Source organism: Geotrypetes seraphini, chromosome 6 (genome assembly GCF_902459505.1).
Source record: "Geotrypetes seraphini chromosome 6, aGeoSer1.1, whole genome shotgun sequence".
Classification (NCBI taxonomy): Eukaryota; Metazoa; Chordata; class Amphibia; order Gymnophiona; family Dermophiidae; genus Geotrypetes; species Geotrypetes seraphini.
The window spans coordinates 230,524,265-230,546,861 of record NC_047089.1 but is presented as its reverse complement, the minus strand read 5'-3'; the positions used below and the strand labels follow the sequence as shown (position 1 = coordinate 230,546,861).

General features: G+C 44.2%; 2 protein-coding genes across 5 annotated transcripts in view; one reads left to right on the top strand and one right to left on the bottom strand.

The window, feature by feature from the left end:
- ITSN1 (intersectin 1) overlaps positions 1-22,216 on the bottom strand; it is a 412,894-nt gene extending 390,678 nt beyond the window's left edge. The window contains exon 1 of one of the 2 annotated variants that reach the window (XM_033949572.1): positions 22,051-22,216. The gene's annotated coding sequence lies outside the window, so the exon portion shown is untranslated. The remainder of the gene's footprint in view (positions 1-22,050) is intronic. The other variant, XM_033949571.1, reaches the window with a different exon arrangement.
- A 96-nt stretch (positions 22,217-22,312) lies between these two features.
- The window catches only part of CRYZL1 (crystallin zeta like 1), a 63,005-nt gene continuing 62,720 nt past the window's right edge, over positions 22,313-22,597 (top strand). Inside the window, exons 1-2 of one of the 3 annotated variants that reach the window (XM_033949573.1) lie at positions 22,342-22,402; positions 22,518-22,595. The gene's annotated coding sequence lies outside the window, so the exon portion shown is untranslated. Of the gene's footprint in view, positions 22,596-22,597 lie in introns of all 3 variants that reach the window. The other 2 variants (XM_033949574.1, XM_033949575.1) reach the window with 2 other exon arrangements.

Sequence of the window (22,597 nt, the reverse complement as noted above, 5' to 3'; positions counted from 1 at the left end):
TCTTTGAATCTGCACGTCAATTGATTGGATACATTCCACAATGATCAGCATAAACCACCCCAATTATAAGCTTCATCTATGACGTGGAGTGGCTAAGTAGGAAGAGCTTTGAAAACTTTAAATTTATTTATTTTGATTTTTATCCCGTCCTCCCAGTAGCTCAGAATGGCCTACAAGCAAACATTCACAGTGGAGTACATTTAGATAACACAAAGACAATACAGTAGTTTAAGTACAAGGACTATACGGTAATTTAAGTACAGGTTAAGAATGGACTATGATAATGACAGAAAAGCTACAAAAGGAATCCAACCAATTTTGTGTTTTTGCTAGTTCTGCTGCTTTAACAGGTTATAAAAATGTGAAACAAAACCCCTTATGACTTGGTGATTAAAAGATTTCTCATAATTCCCATTTCTTGAAAAAGCATACAGTAAACCTGCCTTTATTATCCCAGTTTATGAGAATATTCTCCAGGCATATAGACTGGGTAGAAACCTTTTGTAGCATATGATTGCATTGCCTTGTTTAACAAAAGTTCAGGAGGTGATGGTGCAATTAACACAAAACTAGATTTGAGCCCTCTGCAGTACCACAGTCTACATCTGACACAACACACATACAAGAAGCAGCTCTGAGTAATGTGTCACCCAAAGCGGAACAATACCACAGCACAGAAAGCCTTGCACTGTGTGCTCAGGACAGTAGGTTAAAAATGGGCTAAAAAAATAAGAAAAGAGGATGCAAAGAAAGTTCAGCGTTATCTCTACAAACCAGCTTTAACCAATATCCTGGAACACAACATGTTTCTGACCCCACAGTACTGAAAGCTCTGTGCAACATTTTCTCAGCTGTACTAAAGCTTAGCTGAAAAGAAAAAAATATATAAAATAATAACAACAACATGATATGTTTTTATTGGGCTAAACTAATATATGCCTTGTATTACAAAAAAAAAAAAAAAAAAGTTGTTTTTAGTCTTGTACTTTATTTCTGTGCAATCAAGTGGACTAGTATAGTAACTGCACTGCTAATCCCAGCTGTTCTAGAAAAGGAAAACATTATTTACTTTATGTGACACAAGGTGCGTCAACTTTCAGTCCTGGCAGTACTTTGGTATTTGTGTTTTTCCAGCCAGAATCAAATAAGAAACCTAGAACTCTGCTAACAAATGTGCAACACTAGAATTCAAAAGCAGTCTCACTCATTGAGGAAATTTATTCAGTTCTCTCAGCAAAGAAAACAGGTATTTGCAAACCCAATAAAACCAATCACAGGTTTCTATACTGGTTGGCAGGTTCGGCTCTGCCTAAACAGAGTTGAAACATTCTGAACACTAGGATACAATAAAGCACGGTTACTTACCGTAACAGTTGTTATCCAGGGACAGCAGGCAGATATTCCCACACATGGGTGACGTCACCGACAGAGCCCCACAGCGGACAGCCTCGAAAGCAAACTTGCTTGAAGATCTCGATCTTTCGAGGACTGCACCGCGCATGCGCGCGTGCCTTCCCGCCCGAACTAGGGGGCGCATCTCCTGAGAGGATCCTCAGTTCAGATACCTAGCCAAGAAGCCAACCAGGGGAGGTGGGAGGGTTGTGGGAATATCTGCCTGCTGTCCCTGGATAACAACTGTTACGGTAAGTAACTGTGCTTTATCCCAGAACAAGCAGGCAGCATATTCCCACACATGGGTGACCTCCAAGCTAAGTAAAAAGGGATGGAGGGAAGTTGGCAATTTACGAAAAAAGATTTTGCAAAACAGATTGGCCAAAATGGCCATCCCTCCTGGATAAGGTATCCAGACAATAATGAGAGGTGAAAGTATGAACCGAGGACCAAGTGGCAGCCTTGCAGATTTCCTCAATAGGAGTTGATCGGAGGAAAGCTACAGATGCCGCCATAGCTCTAACTTTGTGGCCCGTCACTCAACCTTGCAGAGGAAGACCAGCCTGAGCATAGCAGAAAGAAATGCAAGTAGCCATCCAGTTGGAGATTGTGCGTTTTGATATAGGACGTCCCAACCTGTTCGGATCAAATGAGATGAAAAGTTGAGGAGATGTTCTGTGAAGTTGAGTGCGTTGGAGGTAGAAAGCCAAAGCACGTTTACAGTCCAAAGTATGAAGAGCCGCCTCTCCTGGATGAGAATGAGGCTTTGGAAAAAATACAGGTAGAACAATAGACTGATTGATGTGAAATTCTGAAACAACTTTAGGTAAGAATTTAGGATGAGTACGTAGGACCACCTTATCATGGTGAAAAACTGTGAAAGGTGGATCTGCAACCAAAACTTGTAACTCACTGACTCGTCGAGCAGATGTGAGGGCGATCAGGAACACAGCTTTCCAAGTGAGATACTTGAGGTGAGCTTTATCAAGCGCTTCAAAAGGAGGTTTCATAAGTTGAGCTAAAACAACATTGAGATCCCAAACCACAGGAGGTGGTTTAAGCGGTGGATGGAGATTTAGAAGTCCCTTCATAAAGCGAGAAACCATAGGATGTGCAGAAAGAGGTTTTCCATCCAGAGGCTGATGAAAAGCAGCTATAGCGCTAAGATGGACTCGAATAGATGTAGTTTGAAGTCCAGATTGGGACAAATGAAACAAGTAGTCCAAAACTGATGATAAAGAGGACGATATAGGTTGCAAGTGACGCGTAGAACACCAAGTAGAAAATCTTGTCCACTTCTGGTCATAACATTGTCTAGTCGATGGCTTTCTGGAAGCAAGTAAGATATTGAGGAAAGTCTGTTATGCAGAAAGGTACCAAGCCGTTAAGTGTAGAGACTGTAGATTGGGATGACGTAAGGAACCTTGACTCTGCGTGAGTGGAGAAGGAAATATCGGCAGAAGTAGAGGCTCTCTGGTGCTGAGTTGAAGTAGAAGGGAGAACCAAGGTTGTCTGGGCCACCGAGGAGCTATCAAAATCATGGTGGCATGTTCTGACTTCAGTTTGACAAGAGTCCTGAGAATCAGAGGAAACGGAGGAAAGGCATAAAGGAACTGATTCCTCCAATCCAGTAGAAACGCATCCGCTTCGAGACGTTGAGGAGCGTAAATGCGGGAGCAAAATTGAGGCAGTTTGAAGTTGAGGGGCGATGCAAACAGATCTATCTGCGGAGTTCCCCAACGAGCAAAGATTTGGTGAAAAGTAGGAGAATTGAGCGTCCATTCGTGAGGTTGTAGAAGACGACTCAATTTGTCCACCAAATAATTGTGTTGTCCCTGAATATAAACAGCTCTGAGGTAGAGGTTATGAAGAATTGCCCAATGCCACAATTTGACAGTTTCTTGACATAGGGAATGAGATCCCGTCCCTCCCTGTTTGTTGATATAATACATGGCTACCTGGTTGTCGGTACGTACAAGAATCACCATGTCGTGAAGGAGATGTTGAAAAGCTTTGAGAGCATAGAATATCGCTCTGAATTCCAACAGATTGATATGACACCGACGGTCTGCTTGAGTCCAGAGACCCTGAGTGCGAATACCATCCACATGAGCTCCCCATTCGTACGTTGACAAGTCGGTTGTGAGGACTTTCTGATGAGGAAGAGGGTGGAACAGCAAGCCTCTTGAAAGATTCAAAGAGAGCATCCACCAACAGAGAGACTTCCGCAACGAAGGAGTTATGGAAATCAGTCGAGTTGGTGGATCGACGGATTGCTGCCATTGGGATGCCAGTGTCCATTGAGGAATACGAAGGTGAAGTCTGGCAAAAGGAATCACATGAACTGTAGAAGCCATGTGACCGAGCAGAACCATCATCTGTCGTGCTGGAACAGTTGAAAGTTGGAAGACTTGTTGAGAAATCTGAAGAAGGGCGGCCTGACGTGGTTGTGGAAGGTATGCTCTCAGATTGATAGTGTCCAGAGTTGCTCCTATGAACTGGAGAGATTGAGAAGGAGTCAACAAAATCCTGGAACTGGAAACAGAAATAAGGGATGCTGATCTTGACATAGTAGCGATATCCGAGACCTGGTTCACAGACTCGCATGGGTGGGATATGGTTATACCAGGCTACAATCTACTTCGTCGGGACAGAGAGGGCAAATTAGGAGGGGGGGGTAGCACTATACACTAAGGATAATATCAAAACTACCAGGATCACAGAGGTTAGATACACAGGGGAATCCCTTTGGGTAAACCTTGCCAGAGGGAACGAAAAATGCCTTTACCTCGGTGTGGTGTACAGGCCACCGAGACAAAAGGAAGACAAAGACAAAGAATTGATTGAGGATATAGAGAACATCACTTTGCGTGGTGACACAGTACTGCTAGGCGACTTCAACATGCCAGATGCTGACTGGAACACCCTCTCAGCAACTACGAGCGGTAGCAAAAGAATAGTAACCTCCATTAAGGGTGCACAACTAAAACAAATGGTATTAGAGCCCACCAGAGAAAAAGCAATACTGGACCTGGTACTCACAAATGGAGACAGTGTCTCGGAAGTGTCGGTGGGAGACACGCTGGCCTCCAGTGACCACAACATGGTATGGCTCAACCTCAGAAAAGGCTTCTCTAAATCAAACACAGCAACGAGGGTCCTCAACTTTAGGGAGGCAGATTTCGACCACATGAGAGACTTTGTCCATCAAGAGCTGCAAAACCATGCAGAAACTGACAATCCGGAAACTATGTGGTCAAATCTAAAATCCATCCTGAACAAAGCATCTAGCCGCTACGTAAAAACAGTAAGCAAACGCCGGAGAAACAAAAAACCACAATGGTTCAACAAGGAAATTTCGGACCTTATTAAAATAAAAAAAGAAGCATTTATCAACTACAAACATCTTGGGAAAAGGGAGGCAAAAGAAGACTATCTGACCAGATCTAAGGCTGTCAAAAAGGCAGTCAGGGAAGCCAAACTTCAAACAGAGGAAGATCTAGCACGGAGCATTAAAAAAGGGGACAAATCCTTCTTTAGGTATATTAGCGACAGGAAGAGAAACAAAAATGGAATAGAACGCCTTAGGCAATCAGATGGAAACTACGCAGAATCTGATACTACCAAGGCAGAACTGCTAAACGAATACTTCTGCTCAGTATTCACCTGTGAAGCACCGGGAAATGGTCCACAACTACAAATAAGAGACAGCCAAAATGATCTGTTTCGCGATTACGAGTTTACACCTAGTAGCGTCTACCACGAACTTTCAAGACTCAAAGTAGACAAAGCCATGGGACCTGACAATCTACACCCCAGGGTACTCAGAGAGCTGAGTGAAGTTCTGGCTGAACCACTATCCGTACTCTTCAATCTTTCCATGCGCACGGGAAAAGTACCCCTAGACTGGAAAACAGCTAACGTAATTCCACTCCACAAAAAGGGCTGCAGAACAGAGACAGGAAATTACAGACCGGTGAGTCTTACATCCATAGTGTGCAAACTCATGGAAACACTGATCAAACAGGAACTTGACAAAATTCTAGATGAAGAAAATCTACGTGATCCACAGCAACACGGATTCACCAGGGGAAGGTCCTGCCAATCTAATCTGATTGACTTCTTTGATTGGGTGACCAATCATCTGGATGCCGGTGAGTCCCTTGACGTGATATATTTGGACTTCAGCAAAGCTTTTGATAGCGTTCCACACCGCAGGCTGTTGAACAAACTAAAATCGATGGGATTAGGGGATACATTCACAACATGGGTAAGGGATTGGCTAGATGGTAGGCTTCAAAGGGTGATGGTAAACGGTACCCCTTCCAAAATGTCAGCAGTGATGAGTGGAGTACCTCAGGGCTCCGTCTTAGGGCCGATTCTATTCAATTTATTCATAGGAGATTTGACCCAAGGACTTAGAGGAAAAGTATCACTGTTTGCCGACGATGCCAAACTATGCAACATAGTTGGCAAAAGCAGTGTGCCTGACTTTATGACGCAGGACCTAAGACAGCTCGAGCAGTGGTCAGCAACTTGGCAGCTAGGCTTCAATGCTAAAAAATGTAAAATAATGCATCTAGGCAAAAAAAATCCACACAGAACTTACACACTAAATGGTGAAACCTTGTCCAGGACTACGATGGAACGTGATTTAGGAGTGATCATTAGCGACGATATGAAGGCTGCCAATCAGGTAGAGAAGGCTTCATCCAAGGCAAGACAAATGATGGGCTGTATCCGTAGGGGTTTTGTCAGCAGAAAACCTGAAGTAATAATGCCACTGTACAGATCCATGGTGAGACCTCATCTCGAGTATTGTGTTCAATTCTGGAGACCACACTACCGAAAAGATGTGTTGAGAATTGAGTCGGTTCAGCGAATGGCTACCAGGATGGTTTTGGGGCTCAGGGATCTCACGTATGAAGAAAGGTTAAAAAAACTGCGGATGTACTCATTGGAGGAGCGAAGACAGAGAGGAGACATGATTGAAACCTTTAAGTATATTACGGGGCGTACAGTGGTGAAAGATGATATCTTCAATCTTACGGGGCCCTCGGTAACCAGAGGACACTCGCTGAAAATCAGGGGAGGGAAATTTCAGGGTGATGCTAGAAAGTACTTCTTCACCGAAAGGGTGGTCGATCATTGGAACGAGCTGCCTCAGCGGGTGATTGAGGCCAGCAGCGTGTTAGATTTCAAGAGGAAATGGGATATTCATGTGGGATCTCTAGGAGAGTAAGAATCAGGGAGTGGGTCATTGGTATGGGCAGACTCGATGGGCTATAGCCCTTTTCTGCCGTCAATTTCTATGTTTCTATGTTTCTAACTGAGATTTGGGAAAGTTGATGTGAAATCCCAAACTTTGTAGAAAAATAATAGTCTGTTGGGTTGCTGCAATAACCCCTGAAAAAGAGGGAGCTTTGATGAGACAGTCGTCGAGGTATGGAAATACTTGGAGACCCTGGTTGCGAAGAGCTGCAGCCACCACCACGAGACATTTTGTGAAAACTCTGGGAGAAGAAGCCAACCCAAAGGGGAGAACTCGGTACTGCAGATGAAGGCTTCCTACTTGGAATCTGAGGTACTTGCGAAATGCTGGATGAATAGGGATATGAGTATACGCCTCTTTGAAATCGAGGGAACACATCCAATCCCCTTGATCCATTAAGGAATATAACGTTGGCAGAGTGAGCATTCGAAATTTCTCTTTGACTAGATATTTGTTGAGAGCTCTGAGATCCAGGATCGGTCGCAAATCCCCCGTCTTTTTGGGAACTAGAAAATAACGGGAGTAGAATCCCAAGTTCCTTTGTGGAAGAGGAACTTCTTCCACAGCTCGCAGGCGAAGAAGAGCCTGAGCTTCTTGAAGAAGAAGGGGAAGGTGCGACTGATCGGAAGGACACTCTCTTGGATGGCGATCTGGAGGAACCTGCAGTAACTGAAGAGAGTATCCCTCTCGTAGGATGGAAAGCACCCAGAGATCTGATGTAATGAGCTCCCACTGGTGATAAAATGTGGACAGACGACCCCCTATGGGGAGGGGAGAATTTGGAAATAGAGAAATTGGAATGCTCAGGCTGAGATTGTCAAAAAGACTGAGCTGGTTTGGTGGCAGCAGGAGTCTGAGACTTTTGCTGACGCTGTTGTTGAGATGGACGACGAGGAGGAGGAGGCCTGGAAAAAGCAGGAGTCGTTTTCTGAGGATAACGACGTGGAGTCTGTTTGAAACCTCTAGTTGGTGCAGGTTTGGGTTTCGGTCGAATGAGGGAAGCAAAAGAGCGTTCATGTTCTGAGAGACGCTTGGTAGCTGCTTCGATAGAGTCATCGAACAATTCGTTACCCTGACAAGGTAGATTCGCCAATCGATCTTGAAGATTGGGATCCATGTCACCAATACGTAACCATGCTAAACGACGCATGGCTACTGCAAAAGCAGATACTCGAGAGGAGAGTTCAAAAGCATCATATGAGGCTTGTAACATGAAGAGTCGCAATTGAGAGAGAGTCTTGAGGATGAGTTTGAATTCTGAAAGACGAGTTGTGGAAATATCCGGATAAAAAGATGGTAAAATCTTCAGAAAATGGTTGAAGTAAGAAGTAAAAATGTAGCTATAATTAAGAACTCTATTTGCCATCATAGAGTTCTGGTATAAACGGCGATCAAACTTATCCATGGTACGACCTTCTCTGTCTGGAGGAACTGAAGCATAGATTTTAGAAGGATGTGCTTTCTTTAAAGATGATTCCACTACCAGGGATTGATGAGAAAGTTGAGATTTTTCATAACCCTTACATGGAACTGTTCTATAGCGAGATTCCAATTTAGAAGGAATGGCAGTGATGGAATAAGGAGTCTCCATGTTACGAGCAAAGGTTTGTTTGAGAACAGGAGTCGTGGGTAAACGTAGTGACTCTTTAGGTGGATGAGGAAGCTCCATATCTGCCAAATATTCAGGAGTATATTTGGAATCAGAATGAAGATCTAGTTTGAGAGCTTGTCCCATATCAAAAATAAATTTGGCAAATGAAATGGATTTGGAATCAGATGGTTCCTCAGGAGACACACTGCGAGATCTAGGGAGTGCTGAGTATGAAGGAGAAACCTCTCTGGAATATGGTGACAGTGGTTCCGATTCAAGGCGTAGAGTCACTGAAGAAGCTGCACTGTGAGGTGGAGTAAGAGAATGTTTTCTCTTAAGGCTCCTGGATGGAGAAGTACCAGGTGTACGTGGTACTGAATGAGTCGAGGTCTGAGGTGAAGTGTCTCGACGAGCCGGTTTCGATGGAGGAGTCTTCGGTCGAGAAGGACTTCGAGTCGATGCTTGATGGTGTTGAGATCTGTGCTTCAACTTCGAAGAAAGGGGAAGAGAAGTCTCGGTGTCCAAAGCTGAAGACTCTCTCCGAAGCTTAGAAGCACTGTGTCTCGAAGGCTTCGACCGGTGCTTCGAAGGAAGTGAGTCCGGAGAAGAATCAGATGAAGGTATTCTCTTCGGTGTCAGGGATCGGCCTCGAGATACTAGATGCTCCGGTTGGGTGACAGGCTGATCCACCCGAGGCAAGGTCGAGGACGGGACCAATTGAGCCACTAAAGAGGAAATCTGAGTGGTCAGTATAGATTTTAGCATATCTTCCAGCATCGGCACCGAGACAGAAGATTCTGATCTCGTAGGTGCAGCAGTACGCTCCGAAGAGGGCGACCTCGAAGGTGAGTATTCCCTTGTCTTGGAGGTACGCTTGGAAGATGGACGTGCAGAGGACTCTGGTGGCTTCTTGGGTACGGTACCTGAAAGAGAACCCGGAGACTTACCCCCCATGGCAGATTTCATCAAGGACACCATCTTCGAGGGAACCGAAGCAGGCAAGGTCGAGACTTTCGAGACCGAAGCTCCATCCGGAACTTGGGTCGAAGCCTTCGAGACCGTGGTCGTCGATGTCGGAGTCGAAGCCTTCGATACCGGGGCAGCCGCCGAGGTCGAAGTCGAATCCGAAGGTTGCTCCATGTCTCCGAAGAGTTGAAAAAATTGGGCGCACCTGCGTCGAAAAGCCCATGGAGTGAGAGTGAAGCAACGATGGCAATCTTCTGGTGAATGGGAAGGACCCAGGCACTGAAGACAGCGACAGTGGGGATCGGTGACCGAAATCACACGATTACACTGACGACAAATTTAAACCCGGTGAGAGGCCGGGACATAGAAAAAATAAAATCCGTGTCGAACGGAAGGAGCAATTGGGCCTAGGCCCAAGGCTCACCGGCCGGACAAGTATAAAAGAGAAACAAAAATTCAAATTTTTTTTTTTTTTTTTTAGTTTTGAAAAAGGAGAAATAAATTAAAGCACAGCGACCGAACTTTGTGAAAAAAAAGAAACAGCCGCGGTGAAGAGAAGGCAAAAGTGCTGCAGAGCTGAAGAAAAACGTGTCTTCTTGTCTCCGCGGAATTAAACGAACTGAGGATCCTCTCAGGAGATGCGCCCCCTAGTTCGGGCGGGAAGGCATGCGCGCATGCGCGGTGCAGTCCTCGAAAGATCGAGATCTTCAAGCAAGTTTGCTTTTGAGGCTGTCCGCTGCGGGGCTCCGTCGATGACGTCACCCATGTGTGGGAATATGCTGCCTGCTTGTCCTGGGATAAAACAGAGTTTCCTAACATTTTCTTTGCTAAAGCGCACTTCTCTTGGTTTCACAAACACTGGCATGCCTGAACCATTTAGCACTGGGTTCTGACTTTGCTCCCTGCTCTGCTCACAATGTAGGACCATTTCAAAAGTGTGGAATAATTTTGCTGTACATTTAACCCCCCCCCCCTTTTATTTTTATTTTTTACTAAACCGCGCTGAATGCTCTGCGCTGCTCTTGACACTCAGTTCCTATGAGCATTGGGAGAAGAATGGAGCATTCATAGCGGCTCACTGAACTAATAACCACTATCACGGTTTAGTAAAAAAGGGGGGGGGGTATTTATTTAATTCATTTTCAATCCCATTGACCCCCAAAGAGCTCAGAATGGGTTATAGGTTAAGCATACATAATTTCATTACAAGTTTACAATACAAATTAACTTGATACAAACCATGTTTCCCTGAAAATAAGACCTACTCCAAAAATAAGCCCTAGCAGGATTTTCGGGGTAGGTCTTAATATAAGCCCTACCTCAAAAATAAGCCCTAGTCCCGGGATTCGCTGGCATTTTCCCTTCCCTCCCTCACATCCCTTGTGCAGCAGCAGAACCCTTGAGGGAGCATCCGCCCCCGCCGTGCAGCTAAACCCCCATCCTTCCCTCCTATCCAAACCCTGCCGACGGCGAGCGAGCCCTACATATAGTATCTCCCTAAGCAGTGTCGGGCCAGCAGCACTCTGAAGAGGCTGCTTTGGCCTTGTCCACCCGTGAATTTACTCTGCCGCGTTACTGATGACATCATCCTGCTGAACGAGGGATGGGAGGGAGGGAAGGATAGAAGCTGGGTAAGGGTCCTGCTGCACGAGGGATGGGAGGGAAGGATAGAAGCTGGATAAGGGTCCTGCTGCACAAGGGAGGGAAGGGAAGCTGAGCAAAGGTCCTGCTGCACAAGGGATAGGAAGGAGAGGAGGAAAGATGCTGCACATGTGGGGGAGATGAAGGGAGAGATGATAATGTACATACCCCGAAAATAAGACCTAGTGCATTTTTTGGCCTAAAATTAATAATATAAGACAGTGTCTTATTTTCGGGGAAACACGGTACTAGGGTCTAATATTAATATACATGTTTACTGGTTACAATTTACTATAATTGTCCTTATGTTGCAAGGTTTTCAGTACAAGTTATATCCTAATTTGACACACAGATAGTTCACAGGTTAGATTTATCATACAGTGCAAGGTTTTACAACACAAGTTTTCCTTAAGTGACACATACTGGTTCTGGTACCAATATACATTACTTTGTTGTCCATTGATCAAGGGAAGGGTTTTAGGTGAAGAGGTATATTTTTATTGGATTATTTGAATAGCCTTTTAAGCAAGGGTAGTAATGCACTGGCACTTCAGTATGATCTGAGCAGTGCTTTCGATTTAGTAGACCACTGCAAACTGTTGGAACTTTCGGATTCTTTAGGAATCCATGGTAAAGTATTCTCATGGTTTAAAGGAGTCCATGAATCAAGACTATTAGGTTAAATTTAAGGATACCCTCTCAGCTATTTGGAAATACCCGTGTGGAGTCTTGCAGGGCTCACCACATTCTCCTACTTTTTAATGTGTACCTTCTTTCATTGGGCTATTGGATGAGCAAATTGGACTTGAGGTTGTTCAGCTATGCTGACAATATTACAATAGGATTTCTTTTTTATATATATATACCACCTATCAAGGTTATCTAAGCGGTTTTTACAATCAGGGACTCAAGCAATAGGCATCTCATGTTGTAAAACGCTATCCAACAGTACTCAACTTATTGAGTCTGTGCTAAAAACAATGGAATCCTGGATGCAGGAATTCAAGTTGAAATTAAATCAGGAAAAAACAAAATTCTTCCTTGTGTCATCACAAAAGATCATTTTTGAACCAATAATTAAGATCAATTCAATATCATATACAATAAGCCCTACAATTAAAATCTTGGGAGTTGTTCTTGATCAGTGCTTGACCATGAAAAATCACATAGACGCAGTGATTCAAAAGAGTTACTATACTTTATGGAAATTACGTACCATCAGATCCTACTTTAATGCCGCTGCTTTTACAATTTTAGTTCAGACACTACTTCTGAGTATACTGTACCACTGTAATATTGTATATTTGACAAGTACTAAGAAAAATTTGGCTATATTGACCCTGGTTCATAATACAGCAGTAAGAATGATTTATGGTCTGAGGAAGTATGACCACGTTACCCCCTATTATTGTGAGCTACATTGGCTTCCAGTAGAGGCCCGGGTGATCTTTAAGTTGGGATGTTTATACTATAAAGTTGCCCCATTCTATCTTGTCAACAGATTTGTTATCGTGGCGCATGAGCATAGTAGAAAATCTCATGCCCTATTTACGTTCCCTTCAGTTAAGGGTTGTAAAAGTAAGAAACATAATGGGCATTGTCTTTCCCACCAAGCAGCTTATTATGACAAAGATTTCCGTCCATTATTGATTAAATCCACATCTTATGAACATTACAGAAAACTTTTGAAGACTTTTCTTTTTTCCAAATTCTTGATCAATTAGATCTCTGTATATCACATTATTCCTGTATTTTTTCATAGCGTAATCTTTTGTTAACCGCATTAAATTTATGGTTAAGCGGTCTAGAAATTTGCTATTATTTGTTATGTTACGTAAAGCTGAGGAGTCCTTTAAGGGATCTGATCTGTAGGGCAGTCAATTCCAGTGGCTCAGTATGAAGTGGGAGTAGGACAGTTGTAAGATTCAATAAAGGGCACCTATATTTGTGTGCCAAAAAGAATCTATGCTGAGTGCTATTCTATAAACAGCACTTCAAGTTAAGCGCCGTTTATAGAATAGTGCCCTAGAGCAGATTTCTGCACAAGGATTCACACCAGTTGAAACCTAATATAAATCCTGGCACATAAGTTAGGTGTTGGTCTCCAGTATTCATTAATACTGCGTGCATTTTTTTGTGAATGCCCCATACCTGCCCATGCCCCTCCCATGACATCTTCCTTTGAGTTGCGCATATCCCACACCTACCCTCCCCCCTCCCAATTTATGTAGAAACCTAAAAATAAAGTTGCAACGACACAGAAGTGATGGTACACAATAAGAGTGGACTACTAGCCTAAAGCTAATCCCACTATTATATCAACGGTGTAAAGCAGTGTTCCCCATTTGGTTTAAAAAATGATTATGAAGTTGTGGGGGATAAAGATTGTATGTAAGGGCCCCAAACGGTGTAGAAATGCCATTGCTGCTTGAAAGTAAGATGCAGATCTCTGAGTTCTAACAACAATTAACTCATGTAAGCAATTGCACCAATGCCAAAAGGATAGTGCAACATCCTGAGTCCAATGTTGAAGGATGCATTTCTTTTCCACAATACAAGCCTTTATCACCCAAAGTGATAGACCCTTACCCCAAATCCCCAGACAAGAAGTCAACCCCAACAGAATACCACACCGATGGAAACTAATGGACTGTTCTAAAATACATTCCTGATATCTGAGTACCCTCCAATAATTTGCAATATGAATGCATCACCACATAGCATGCATGAAGGTGTTAGATCTCCTACAAAGATCAGAAGACGCCCGTCCCATAAGAAAGAGACCACGCTGGGAGACATATGTACCATAGAATAATCACTCTGTAAATCATTTACAATGAGTTGATTTAAATGTGCATCAACTGCTGATAGAACTTATACTCGGAGACATGAAGGCAGGAACACTACCACCTCACCACCCAATCATCGCATTGTTCAACACAGTCTCAAGTTGATAGTCAAGTTTGTTGAATATTTAGCTTACTGGTGCCACACAGGATCTACATTTGTGCTGATAGCTTAAAAATGCATTGAAAATCGCAAAACTTAGCTTTAAGCTCGCTAGTTCCGACGTGACACGTTTCGATATTGCTTCAGGGAACCGACAATCTGAATTTGAGTAATGTAGTCTCACAAAGATGTCAAAAATCTCCCATTCTTGCCAGTAAATTTGCTTCCTCCTATCATTACAATGGCACAAATGTAGATCTTATAGCCTGTGTGGCACCAGTAAGCTAAATATTCAACAAGCTTGACTATCAACTTGAGACTGTTGAACAATGCGATGATTGGGTGGTGAGGTAGTAGTGTCACTGCCTTCATGTCTCTGAACATAAGTTCTATCAGCAGTTGATGCACATTTTAAATCAGCTCATTGTAAATGATTTACAGAGTGATTATTCTATAGTATTTATACATTCACTTTTAGTCACTCAATATTTACAATTGATTGAGTCTATTGCCCTCACCTTTATTTAAGGGAGACATATGTACGGCAAAGTACTCGAAACCGACATTCCCTCAGTTCGGCTGAAGTCACCCAAGTAGGGAATAAGCAGCAGGAGCAGTAATAAATCAGAGGCAGAAACCTCAACCTCCAGATCCTTACCCCACCTCACAGCCATTGTAGAGAAATCTTTTTGGAGACACATGCAGCAACAACATTTTGTGGAGGTAGGCTATCGATGGTGGATCCTCACTAGGAGTTACAAATTCATTAAGAGATCATCAACCTCCAAGGTCAAAGATGTTGCAGGCAAGGACTTTACATAAAGGCATAGCTTCAGACCAGGAAGGATTCCAGAGACCACATCTGCCCCTTCTTCGTAAGAATGTATTTAATTTGGCCAAGTCCCAAAGACCCTCATCGGCGAACAGTGGGATTCTCCATCCCTGGTAAGAAATCCCCATTGCTCTGCAAAGGCTATAAACAGCTACTGGAGGAATCAAACTTCCCCCACTTAGCCAAGTCTTTCCACACAACCCTTGTCACTCGAAATAGCAAAGAGGAAAGAACATGAGAAGGAAGTGCCCGGGCCCTGACATGGAAAACATAAAGAAGATGTAGAGGGACATATCAGGATGGGAGATAAGCAATCAGTGGTATGAAACCAGTCTTCCAAATGTTGTAAGAGAAATGTCAAATTATAAATTTTAAGGTCCGGAATCCCCAAATCTCCACGCCACCAGTTGCCGAACAAAGTTTGAAACTTCAATTTAGCCCCCCTCCCAAACAAAAACAAGCCAACAAACGGTGCAAGGATTTGATATCGGTAGATTTCAGATATAATGGGAGAGTTTGTAAACAATAAGGTCATTTAGGAAAAATAACTATAGCATAAGCTAATACACCCCATGAGAGATAAGGGAAGAACTGACCATTGCTGAAAGTAAGATCATGTAGTGGGCAATAAATGAGAGATGTTAAGCTCATATAAGATAGTAGAATTAGTTCCCAATGAATGGCCAAATATTTAAAAGAAGTTTAGGCCCTTCACAGGGGGCACTGGAATGGTATCCTGGGAGTGTTTCTAAATATTCCGATTTAGTAAGATTCAATTTGAACACGGAAAAATCCCCAAATTAAACAAAGGTTTCTAACAGCATTGGTAATGTGCACTCGGGATGGGTGTTGTGTACCAGGATATCATCCAACAAAACCAAAAGCTTAAAACAGTCAAACCCAATAGTGACTCCCTTCTATTTCCAGGTTGTGTAAAATAGCTGTAATTAAGGAATCCAAGACCAAGACAAAAAGGAGAAAAAATAATGGGCAACCCTGCCACATACCCCTATGTACTACAAAGGACTCCAAAATGCAATCATTAACAGCAATTTTTGCCATAGGACTATGATATAATGCCTGAACACCAGACAAGAACCTTCCTGAAAATCCATATGCGCAAAGTGCTGCAAACATAAAAGACCAATTAACCCGATCAAATGCCTTTTCGGTGTCAAAGCTGATAAGCAAATAAAGCATAGAGTCCTTCCTTACCTTTTTCAGGGGCAACAAAATATTATTCGATACTATATAACCCCTAACAAACCCTACAAGAATTCTGATAAGACCCAAGCCATTCTGTTCGCCAAGATCTTTGCAAAAAGTTTGGCCTCATAAATAATCAAGGAGATAGGTCTATAAGAATCCAGTGATTGGGGATCCTTCCCTGATTTCAAAAGTACAATACTAAGAGCTTACCACAAGGAGTCTGGTAACTTCTCCTCCTCAAGAAAAGAATTAAACGCTGCATTAAGACAACCTGAGATGTCCAAATGGAGGATCTTGTAAAATTCAGCTGAGACTATCTGCCCCTGGTGATTTACCCAGAGCACTAATCCCAATATTATAGAGAACCTCCTCTTCTGTTATCAGAGAGTTAAGAGTCTGCCATTGTATCTCAGAAAGTGATGGAAGATCAACATATGAAAGTACAAATTACTATCAAGGGCTGGATTTTCAGGAAAAGTATATAAATTAGCAGGGAGAGGAAAGCAGTTGAACCTGAGCTCAAGTCCACTGCGGATAAACCTGAAGCAAGTCCCCCAAACTTTTTAGTGCAGGCTGTCCAAGTGGATGCACTGCAAAGCAGTCTGCCCCTTGGAAGCAGACACTCGACCTCAGTCTGCATTCTTCTGCAGCCAGATATGCCCCATGATTGGGATCCTCTGCAGCACAGAAAAGCCTAGCAAACGGTCAGCAAAATAAACAAAAAATGAATTTAATTGAAAATTAAACATGAGCAGAAAAGACCGGCTCCTACCATCTTGCTCGTAGACAGACAACTGAGGAATTGGAGGACAACCTAGAGGGATGGGAGACAAAGCAAAAGGATGAGTAAAACTGTGACTGAGTTCAAAGAAGCGTGGGATGAACACAGAAGATTCAGAATCAGAAAATAATCTAATATAATAAAATGCTAGGCCGCGCATGCGCACTTCCTATGTGTGCGCTGGTTTTCCGTGAGCTGTAGCGACACATAGGAAGTGCGCATGCGCGACTTACGGTCTTCCTCCCCCTCCCCCCCGAGGCAGATGTCGACCGCGGCAGCCCGAGTCAGATGTCGGCCGCGGCGGCCCGAGTAGGATGTCAATCCGCCCCCTCTACTGACCGGACAAGTCGCCCCGCTGCGTCTCTTCTCGGGGCTCGGAGGACACCTCTGAGGGTGGTCGGGGCCCAGGCTGCTCGATCCATGCGTCCAGCTGGCTCTCCCACCAAAGCCCCCCACGGTGGCTGCTCCTCCTGCATCCGGCCCCGCATCCAAAGCCTCCCCGAAGGCTGGCTCCCATGAAAATGCTACCCTTCCGTTTAAAGACATGGCGGCAGCCCCCCCATGAGCCGCACCAGCATCGGAAACCCCTCCGACATCACAACATCAGAGACAAAGCTTCCGACGCCGGTGCACCTCCGGAGAGAAGCCGCCGCCGCGGCCCCAAACAGCAACACAGCATTTTCATGGGAGCCAGCCCTCGGAGAAGCCCAAGAGGAGACAAGACCGCGAAAAGCTCCAGCAAGGGAGCCAACCAGACCATGAGTGCGGGGATGCTGTAAGAGGGGCTCGGGTGAGGAGCCACCGCTGCTTGCGGTTTTGAAATTTGGCAAGGGAGCTGGCCAGAATGGGGTGGGGGACTTCTAAAATGTAAGGCTGCATGGTTTACAGATAAGGGAGAAGGGTTCCTAATGGACAGTGGGGAACATACAAGTAAGGGAGAAGGGCTACTGCTGGACAGGGGGGGGAGCAGGAAGTAAAGGAGAAGAGCTACTGCTGGATAGGGGGAGTGGGAAATGGGGAGGTGATGCTGAACAGGGGGAGATAAAAGGAGAAGGGCTACTGCTATATAGGGGGAGCAGGGAATGGGTGGGGGTGCTGCTGGACAGGGAGGAGGTAAAAGTAAGGGAGAAGGGCTGCTAGTACCCGTTAATGTAACGGGCTAAACAACTAGTATTAAATATTGAACTAGGCCAGTACTGGGCAGACTTGCACGGTCTGTGTATGGCCGTTTGGTGGAGGATGGGCTTCAATGATGGGCTGGAGTAAGTCTTAACAGAGATTTCGGCAGTTGGAACCCAAGCACAGTACCGGATAAAGCTTTGGATTCTTGCCCAGAAATAGCTAAGAAGAAGAAAAATTAAAAAAAAAAAAAAAAAATGTAAATTGAATCAGGTTGGGCAGACTGGATGGACCATTTGGGTCTTTATCTGCCGTCGTCTACTATGCTACTATGTTACTATGCTAATGACGATCTCTACAAGAATTCTCACAAGAAGGGATTTGACTACCCACAGATTTAAGAATAAAGTGTCTGTCGCACTAGAAGCCTATTTGGCAACATAGTGGGATATATACTTTATATTGTATTATATGATATATGATGCACCTTAGTCACAAAACTTCCTATATTAATATTACAGCATTCAGAACATCTGCATTTATCATGAATCCAGAGATACTGAGAACACTGGAAAACTTCAAGTGCTTTCTCCAAAGCAAAGCAGTTTAAAATTCCCCAATATGCAACTAAACTTAATTCAACAGACATCTCCTGAAGCCACCAAACTTTAAAATGCTATAAAGTTTCCAAAATTTGTATAGATTTGCTTACAACTGTCACTGAAATGTACTCCAGAAGAAAATCAGATTTGCAGCAAAAGAATGTGAAAACTGCTGAAATGACATTAAGGTCAACAAAGGAGCAAGGTGAGAGGCCCACAGAGGTAAAGGTGCAAAGCCAATTAAAATGTCATCATGCAACCCAGTGATTTCTCATCTTCCCAATTTTAGATAAGCACAAGAACCAACAGCAATTTAAGGTTCAAGGGATAAATAAATAAATAAAGGGTTAAATCCAAAAAGAGCAGGTTTTGGTGTCAACCAAGATCCTCCATTAATTGAGGAATGTAGAATAGTCCTTACTAGATCCACTTAAAGAGCCCCCAATGCCCATTCTAAGGAATTACATCCAAGATAATCACTTGATATTTATCTAATCAAGAAGCACCAGCGTGCTCGGACTTCAAATCACCCTGGTCCAGAAAGAACTAAAGCCCATCTAACTCACTCAAATTACCTATTGTTGAAATACCACAGATCCCATCTGATCTCTCAGCATATACAGAGAAACACTCTCTTCCTATGATGCCTTAGCATACTGGCCTCAATTCCCCAACCAGAGAGAGGGGTTCACAATACTTTTTGACAGTAAAAAAAACAGGTGAAAAAAAGAACAAGAGGCTGAGCAAAAAAGTCCTTCCAACAGATTCTAAGTAAGTCTCTGAGGTACACAGTTCACCATGCTGGTCAAGGAACAATGCAAATTTCTTTAATTTTTTTAACCCCTATCCCACTAATTCTAAAATCTTGCAAACTCATTTTTGCACTTAGCATGCAAAATTATGTATACAATTTATGGAATACTGTCAGTTACACACATAACTTGTTAAATTAAGTGCTTACTGGCATTAACAATCAATAATTGGCTATTAGGACAAATTATGTCTTACCTAACCTTTTTCTTTCCTTTAGTCAGCTACTATACTGCACATGTAGGTGTTATCCACACCTACTTTTAGAAAGGATAACACCCCCTTGTGCAGAACAGTGGAAATGATGCTAAGAAATTGGAGTTAATTGGCACTAATTTACAGGTATGCACTTAGTTGGTATTTTATAACCTTAGCACATAACTTATTTTCACAGGTTTAGCGATGATCACTGCTAAATGACCCGATTCACTAAAAGGCCCACAGCGTGTTTCTCCCCTCGATCGCCCATTTTTCAATCTGATCCAATCCATGCAAAATAGTAAAACACCATGCAAAATAGCCAAGGGATTGATTCACTTACATCGTTTGGCTATTTGGCATCAGGTTTTATCAATCCTAAAACCCGACTGTAGTAGACCTGTCAATAACTGCGTTACCAATAGGTCTGCCTGTTGTTTTTTTTCATCCCTCCTGCCGTTTTGCCACAGGGTGGGGTGGGGAGTCAATTCAGATGGCAGGAGCGAGTAGGCATCCCTTTTGTCATCTTTTTGGGGTTCAGAAGGGGAGGGGACGGTAGCACGGGAGGGCTTTTTTTCATGGGCCAGATGGTACACTTTTAACATATGAACAACATCTGTGCCATTAAAAAAACAGAAGTCCTAAAAGCAGTGACAGGAGGCTACTTTCCCCATCACTGCTGTTAGGGCTCCACAGTTGCTCACTGAGCGATTGAATCGGTTGCGTTTGCGTGCAAATGATTTGCACCTCCGTGCAAATCATTTGCATGCAAATTTGATAGTGAATCAATCGCTGTTGGAGAATCGGCCAGAAAATCGGCCAACAGCGATTGAGATGCTATCTTTAGTGAATCTAGCCCTTAGTGTGTAATTGTTAGAGGTATGTGGAAGTGGGAATGGTATGGGTAGGTTGGAGCATGCCTAGCACTAAAGTTATAGAATACTGTCATTATGTGCCTAACTAACAGCAGTTAGGCATGTGGGGAGAGTGTGATGCAGTGGTTAAAGCTACAGCCTCAGCACCCTGAGGTTGGGGTTCAAACTCATGCTGCTCCTTGTGACACTGGGCAAGTCACTTAATCCCCCTATTGCCCCAGGTACATTAGATGGATTGTGAGCCAGGACAGATGAGGAAAAATGCTTAAATACCTGAATAAATTCATGTAAATCATTTTGAGCCCGCTTGGGAGAATGGTATAGTAAATAAAAAAATAAATATACAATAGCCACTGAGCTAGTGCAAATACTCACATCCATAGTTAGGCATACACACTTCAGATGCCTAACTTTAGCTGACCTATAGAGCAGTGTTCTTTAACCACTGGTCTGTGGACCAGTGCCAGTCCACAGAAATTTCCTGCTGGTCCACAGGGCCAGCACGTGCATCATGCCCAAAACAGTGTTCTTCAAATGCCGGTCCACGGTGCAATCGATGCGCTGTTATCTTTGAGCCAGCTCCCTCTTCCTGACTGATTCAGTGCACAAAGCCACAAGCAATGGCTCCTATGCACGTCCTGCGCCTGAACTGGAAGCCTTTGCAATGTCAGAGGGAAGGCTTCCAGATGAGGCATGGGACATGCAAGGAGCTGCTGCCTGCAGCTTTGTGCACTGCATCAGTAAGGAAGAGGGAGCAGGCCTGAAGATGACACTGAAGGCGGCATAAAATGGCCAGGCGGGAGCAGGCCAGAAGGTAAGGCATATCATGGAGGGAGGGAGACAATAAAGGTAGGGGGGAATGATTTTATTTTTGAATTTAGTGATTGAATTATGTCAATTTTGAGAATTTACATCTGCTGTCAGTGTGCTTTGTGTAGTTTAATTTTGTGATTAACCATTAAGTGTTGATAATAAGATTATATTGTGTATCTGTGAAAAATGAATGGAAAAAATAGTGTAGCAATTAGTACTATTATAGGGGTAGGGTCTGGGGTGGAGATGGCCGGGGTCTGGCCCACGACTTAGCCCAGTGTTCTTCAACCACCAGTCCGCGGACCGATGACGGTCCACAAAATAAATTATTTTATTTCTGCCGGTCCATAGGTGTAAAAAGGTTGAAGAACACTGCTATAGAGAATTACCCCCTTATCGCCCAAATTCCATGTATAATACAAATGAATAATGACCCTATCTCCTACTGGTCAGGTATTTGTTCAGACAGCAACTGCAGACAACTCATGTTTTCAGAATACTCCTGCAAATGGCTCAGAGAGGACAGAGCTGTACAGGCAGCTCTGGAAGCCCTCCGGAGGCCCTTCATAAGAAAACATGACCAAGAGAGCCCAGACTTCAGAAAATCTTCTCCTCTCCCTTTCTGGGGTCCACTCTTTCCCCCCTCGCTCCCCTTTTCTGTATTTCCCGCCTGTCATCCATTCCCTCCCCCACCCCCTTCTCATTTCTCACCTCATCCCGCCTCCCTGCACTCTCCCTCGCTCTTCCCGTCACATCTCGATGTTTTACACACCCCCTCCCCCCCCCCAAATAAATCCGCCGCTCGTTCCGCCGAATCCGCCCCTTCTCTCCCCCACATATAGTCCGCTCTTCCTCTCACCTCAGAATCCACCCCTCTACTCCCCGCACTGTCCCCCACTCATCCCTCTGTTCTCTCTCGCTCACTTGGGCTTTTTAGACACACACAGATTGCGCCCGTCGCCAGCCTCAGTACCACAGCTCGCGGCGGGAGTCCTTTTACCTCATGGTTAAGACGACTCCAAAGCCTCAGAGGCGGGAATCCGGCTCACAGACGCAGAGATTTGTCTTTTCGGCGACGGCAAATCATCCTCCCGGCTCCTGTGGACCCCTCTTAGGCTCCTGTGGGCCACCGTATTGTAAACGCAACCCAACTTGGCTTCTCATACGCGAAGAAACCCACTCGCCCCGAGAACCCGCCTAACAGCGAGAGCGAAACAATGTGCGTCTCAGCCAATCGTTAAGGAGACCAGGGGACGAAATCTCAGCCCCTACGGGAAGTCATGCTTTGCAGCGACCAATCGTCTGCCGCGCTTTCCTTTGCTTCGGAAATCTTACAGGGGCGCCTTGTGTTTGTGCGTTTTTACACACCTCTACTCCCGTTTCTCTCTCCTTCTTTCGTCTCGAGCGAGGCGCTAATTTCATGGTTTGCTCTTTGTTCTATTGGTGCAGCTGTTTTTTTTCCCCCAGCACGGACAAAATAGGCTGAGGGTGCGGCCTTGCCACCGGGTTCTTCAGAGCGAAAGTAAGGGGTGACGGGCAAGAGAGGT